At 34.2% G+C, this 6,193-nt stretch overlaps 2 long non-coding RNA genes across 2 annotated transcripts; one reads left to right on the top strand and one right to left on the bottom strand.

Moving 5' to 3' along the window:
• The first annotated feature begins 2,779 nt into the window (after positions 1-2,779).
• Positions 2,780-5,158, top strand: LOC125659872 (uncharacterized). Its single transcript, XR_008798502.1, has 2 exons — positions 2,780-3,041; positions 3,665-5,158. It is a non-coding gene; the product is annotated as an uncharacterized LOC125659872 (long non-coding RNA).
• On the bottom strand, positions 4,573-5,918 carry LOC130050105 (uncharacterized). Its single transcript, XR_008798503.1, has 3 exons — positions 5,623-5,918; positions 5,020-5,120; positions 4,573-4,910 (listed from the first exon to the last, which is right to left on the bottom strand). It is a non-coding gene; the product is annotated as an uncharacterized LOC130050105 (long non-coding RNA).
• Between the last annotated feature and the right edge of the window lie 275 nt (positions 5,919-6,193).

Here is a 6,193-nt window from a genome sequence, read left to right as displayed (position 1 = left end):
TTTTCGTGATCCATATGGGCGCCGCCATTTATTTTTTCATTACCTGCTTCAACAGTTATTCGTGTTTTATTTTGAATGCCAATAATAGAAGACTCTGACTGCAATTCGTAATTTAAACACTCAGTTTGTTCAAAGTGAATAGTATGATTATCATTATAACAGGTTTTAGCAAATAATTACATATAAAACCGTAATACGACTAAATAGATGAACGAGTTCATGGGTTTCTTTGAATAAGAATATACGATAAAATTACGGTTACTTTTTTACCATTTTGATTTTATTGATTAATTTTGTTTAGTTTTTTAACGGCCTTTTTCATTGCATACGGAATGTATTATTGTTTGCTTTGAAAAAGAGAAAAAAGTCGAGGCTAAATGTGACGTCACAATGCACAGTTGACGTCACCTTGCGTTTTATTTCCCGCGTTCAATGAATAGGCGGATCCTGTAAAACTGTTCTCCCCATATAAAACTCTTGAATATTGAGATCTTACAGGGTTTTTAGCGCAAGGAAAATTTCATTAAAAATATATTTTTTTAAATGAATCATAATCTACCGTACTTAACGGAATTATGATTACCACTTGGGACACTCCAATGACCATTACATGCTTCGCTCGGTCCAACGGTCACACCGTATACATATTAATTTAATGCAAGAGACAAAGATGCTAACCTTCGTTTATCAAAATGTATATACACTCGGAAAAATACAAGTCAACCAAGCCGCGCAATGATTTACTTAGCAACAGCGACACGAAGCGTCTAGCTGCGAAGCCAAAGGTCGCCATCTTTAATCTTAGTTCTACGGAGCCCAAACTCCCCATCGAGGCCTCATTACGTCACCTACGAATAGACCTCTCCTATGTGACGCAGCACAATATACAGATTTGTATATTGTGAGTCCGCGATTATCACGTAGGCAAATAACACTAAAGAGGTAGTTCGCAGTTAAAAGTTTGAAAATATTGATATTAAGAGCATTAATATAAAAGTATGGATTTTATTTTAAACATAAAATGATCAAAAGATCATTAAAAAGTAGGGAGACTCTGTTCAAATTATTGTGTAAAGTAATGAACTTGATTTTTACGCAAACTCCCCGTCGAGGCCTCATTACGTCACCTACGAATAGAGCAAACGAACTCTGGTGGAAGTTTGGATTTTTACGTTCTTGTTTTGAAAGTTGTTTACGTTTGACGTTATGTTTTTTCGTCATTCTACAGTGACGTCACAGTATACGCGGCCTAAGAAATCGCTATCCCATAATGCCTAAGTGGAAGAGTTTGGTTTGTGAGCAAACGAACTCTGGTGGAAGTTTGGTTTTGAAAGTTGTTTACGTTTGACGTTATGTTTTTTCGTTATTCTACAGTGACGTCACAGTATACGCGGCCTAAGAAATCGCTATCCCATAATGCCTAAGTGGAAGAGTTTGGTTTGTGAGCAAACGAACTCTGGTGGAAGTTTGCTACGGAGCCTAGCCATTTATCAAAATATTGTATCGAAAGTGAAGTTTATCATGATAGAAAATATGTGTAGACTATCCATGTAATGCGTATTTCGCTGCCCTTTAGAGATAGAGATCGACTTTGAAGTTGCTCATATCCGACAGATTGAGAAAATACGGGAAATTGCATTGTTTAGACCTACCCAAAATAAATCTTCAAATATCAGAAAATGCAATAATTTACGGCTTTCAACTCTGTGAAAACTTCTACTAAATGAAAACTTACCCTTGTATGCAATGTTGTCGCTAATAGTAAATCCGACACAAGAAAATATGTAAGCAAGTAACAAATAGCATCCACATGTCAATGTGTCTGACGTCATGTGATAAAATGTGACGTATGAATTTTTGTTTGCTTTGTTGAAAGACGAATCAAGGAATGAAACAACGCACCCCCCTTCTTTTCCCCCAGTGAGAAATGTATTTCAAAATGAACAAGGCAATGCTTACTTGGCAAATCATTAATTCGAATATAATATCTTTGTTTTAATCTATTATTCGACTATACATACAGAGAAAGATGTTTTACAGCAGTGATTTGCGTAAGTAGATGCTAATATTGACAACGAGAAAACAACATGTGTATCAAACCGAAGTATCTTATTGTGCACGTTGACTTTCTATTCCATAGAAGGCTGAAAACAGTGCTGCGATGTAAATTTAGAGAGAGGGGAAAAAAAATAGTTCCGACATCTGGTTGTCAAGGGGGTGTGTCCCCATACCAAACCAGGTTATACAAAAATAACTTGCGTTCCTCAATTGGAATTTGACCAATCAGAAACAAGGATACAATAAGAATTAAATTATTGCACTGTAACCTATATGTAAAATATGGAGGAAATTTGAACCACGAATAAATATTTCTCTTGAATCTAATGGTGTCTCTAATATTTTCAAACATTGTGAATCAGTGGAGTAAGACATTTTTTAAAACGTGGATAAATTAGTGTTCTATGGTAAACTGTAGTTAAGCTTCCTAACAATAAACAATAAACATAAAAACAATGTTAAAAGAGACATCATATATGTAGATTGAAGAAAAATATCTGTTCGTGGTTCGAATTTCCTCCATCGTTTACATATAGGTTTCAGTGCAATATCCTTGACCCAGGCGCCTATTCTGTACATATGTACAGTACAAAATTGTCAGGTTGCTGGAAATCTATCGCTTATCGGTAAAGTTGAGTAGCCGTGTTTCGAGTTCCTCCGGAACACGGTTTTTATTCCGTGTTTAGTCACGCCGCTTCAAAAATGTTCAGCAGGGTTACTTCCGGTTTCTCGTTGTTTACCAACACTTCGCATATTAAATGTATTTGTTTGGGATGTATGGAGGTACGTATTTGTTTGTCAACGTTTGATAAGCTACCATTGGTCAAATTCAACGGAAGACTTAGACAAGACGACGATGTTGCAGTGTAACTTGCAGGTCTATGCAGAAGGCCTGTCTAGGAACCCTAGGCCCTATTAGTACAGTAGTAGCCATAGTGGGACATGAAAAGAACGTATTAGACTCGATGAAACCTACCAAATAGGTAAATCAAAATAGTTACTATTTTTTGTAGAACGTTGTATATGTTTAAACAAAACACAATGTCTTAAAGTGATTCATAAAGCCGACATCGTGTCCAGTACTGACTTCTGTGGAAATGAGGGGTTGGGCAATGTATACAATGTATTCGTTCATTCCTAATGCGGGTGTAAAATCTCACAAATATTTCGCTGCATTTTTCCGAGTGCAAAACTAGACCCGGACAGCTTTTTGTTTTGTTTTTTTCTAAAACAAATTTAACAATGTCATAATTTGTGGAAAGCCTTTTGAATTTTACTTATTTTGATTTTCTGTAACAATTTTATAAAAAAAAAAATTGTTTTCATATATGATGTAAAAGAAACCAAATATAAATAACCCCCTCGTTTCCACAGATTTTACACTATGTAAACTTGAATTGCCTAATATCCATTATTTTGTTGATCCTCATTCATAATTAAATCATTTCATGCTGATTTGAGAAACTCTTTCTTATAGCTTAATATAGAGATTGTATTGGAGCTGTTCATGTACCTAAAGATTTCACAAAATAAATGAAGCAATTTTGAACTTTAAATATTTTGTTCTATACATGCATGCTTGTAAAACCAGATATATATCTTGCAGGTGATGTGATGGTGTACATATATGACCTGCTTGGTCATGTTGGTCTGAATGGTTTGCTATTAAACTATGGACAGGACAGTGGTATCATCTGTGAATGACTGACCATGCTGATTATGTCAAAGCTATGGTATATTTCTACATAAATGATCATCATACTCATCAAAGACACAACAGAATGCGATATATGCGACCAAAAATGACCAAGACAAAAGAAGAATGTTATATGGGTGAGAATAATTTAATCATATCTACTAAGTTATAAATTATATCCTCCCTAATTTAAACATTGATATTTGAAAAATATTATTTATCAACTAATACTTGCGTCACAAGTCTTTCATTTATAAGTGACTCATTTAATAAGAAGAATTTTTAGTATGAAAGTAACTCTAGTAGATACATGCATTTCAAGGAGTTTTCATAATTCCAATGTCATGAGTATTTGTGATCATTGCTCAAATTGTTATCATTGAACAAAATATATCTGCTCATGATTAAGGTATATTCCTGTTAGTGACATCATTTCCATTCTGCGCACATAGATGTAGCAGTACAGAGAAAATCCATTATATGCATCAAAAGTTTGGGGAAAGTTAATTGACTTGTATATATTAACAAAATTGAGAAAAAAAATAATGCTGTTTAATGCCATATATTGCAGAGAAAAAAAAGTATCTAAGACCATTTGTGTTCATTAAAATATTATGTTGGTAGATCTTGTTTGAGTCTGCTTTATACATGACACATGCTTAGTGCCCAGGTGGGCTCTTGTGATGAAATATACACATTACACATTTTCGAATTCATGTCAGATCATTGAATGCAAGCAAACTTCCATGAGTACAATGTATTAGGGAAATTAGATACATGCAAAATAAATATAGTAAAGTTTATTGATAAAAGTTATGAAAATTCATAGATTCAGTTTTAATATGAATGACTACATCTGATGTATTCCTGAATAAGTTCAAGAAATATATATGCAGTTAACGATATTTTTCTAACAAATACATTAATTATTATTTTTGCATTTTCACAACTTTGCTTCTTGAATTGACAATAATTTATCGTCAATATTGTGGTATCCTTCCTCTTTTTTACAGGGATATAGGAAGTGGATCATCCATTTTCCTTGCCTTTCCCTCGAGGTCTTCAGACAGTGTCTCTATACATCATTAACCATGTTGATTAGCTCTCATGATGTCATGCCATTACTGCCAGATTACCTATAATACTGCCAGACTACCTATAATAATACCAAAATATCAGAATTAAAATTTCAAATACACAAGATTTGAAGCAGCAAAAGAAAAGAATTGCAGGTGTATAATACACAAAAGGATATTGATTCTTACCAGGCTGAAATGAATTAATAGTTGAACTTTCCTTCAGCTGTTTTACTGCATACCAATCAATAATTCCAGTCAACATAAGGAGTACAGTCATTGTTATCAACCTGTGTATATATGTTGAATAGATTATGAAGAAAGAAAACCATGCTCATTTTTCTTACTAAATGAGAAGTGGGAGAGCACATAAATATGAGTGGAAGTGTACATACATGAACATGTAATTTCTGATGTATACAAAGCACACTGCTTGGTCAAGTTGGAGCAAAGATAAATGAGAGTTCTTTGATATGAATTGAAATTTATTTGGAAGTAAATGAACTATCTGTATGGAGCTTGGATGAATGATTATTGCAAATCCTAATCTAGATTTGTAAGAATAGATCCCCCAATATTATAATTATATGCCCCCCCCCCCCGAAATTACCTATGAGCCTAAACCATGAGTTCGAAGTGTAAATTCTCTTATGTATGATAATCTACTATCGATTTAGTGCCACATGATCACCATTGTAAAATGCATACATTGCTCAAGTCTATGTAGATAAGGGTATCAACTAGGCCTATTTTAATGTCGCGCAGTATCTATTTGTAAAGGGCAGTACAAACCTCTTGGTTTTCTTAAAACTTGGATCACTGTTTGTTATCTTCGCCTTTCATATGGTGAAATGGCTAGAACAGGGATGCTTCTGTGTTGGATCAGCTTTTACGGAATGTAGTAATCGCTCTAATTTTCTGCACTGTTCTGCTACTCGTGGTTTTCTAAACAAATGACGCCATCGTTTCCTCTGCGTGGACATTTTTTTCCAGGTTTGGGAAAGGGTGAACTTTAACATCATCCAAAGTAGATATACACCCCTTTCTTTCCATTATCTGAATTGCAACCTTTCGTGCCACAAAATGCATATTTTGTTAAAGACAATTTTGTTACTAGAGTAAACAATATCAACCGGAAGTACCCCTGCTGAACATTTAGTTCATGTCACGTGATCGGCGTGGCTAAATGCGAAAAATCCCGGGTGTTCCGGATGAACTCGAAACGTGCCTATTGCGAAACTAATTTGATATTGAAATATTTTTATAAGTAATGCCTAGAATATTTTGATGAAAGATTCAATATTGTTAAAAGATAATTTAGATTATAATTCTTGACTCTAATAAGACTCGATTGCTTATGAAA

Source organism: Ostrea edulis, chromosome 9, assembly GCF_947568905.1.
Source record: "Ostrea edulis chromosome 9, xbOstEdul1.1, whole genome shotgun sequence".
In the NCBI taxonomy this organism is placed as follows: Eukaryota; Metazoa; Mollusca; class Bivalvia; order Ostreida; family Ostreidae; genus Ostrea; species Ostrea edulis.
This window is presented reverse-complemented; position numbering and strand designations above follow the sequence as displayed.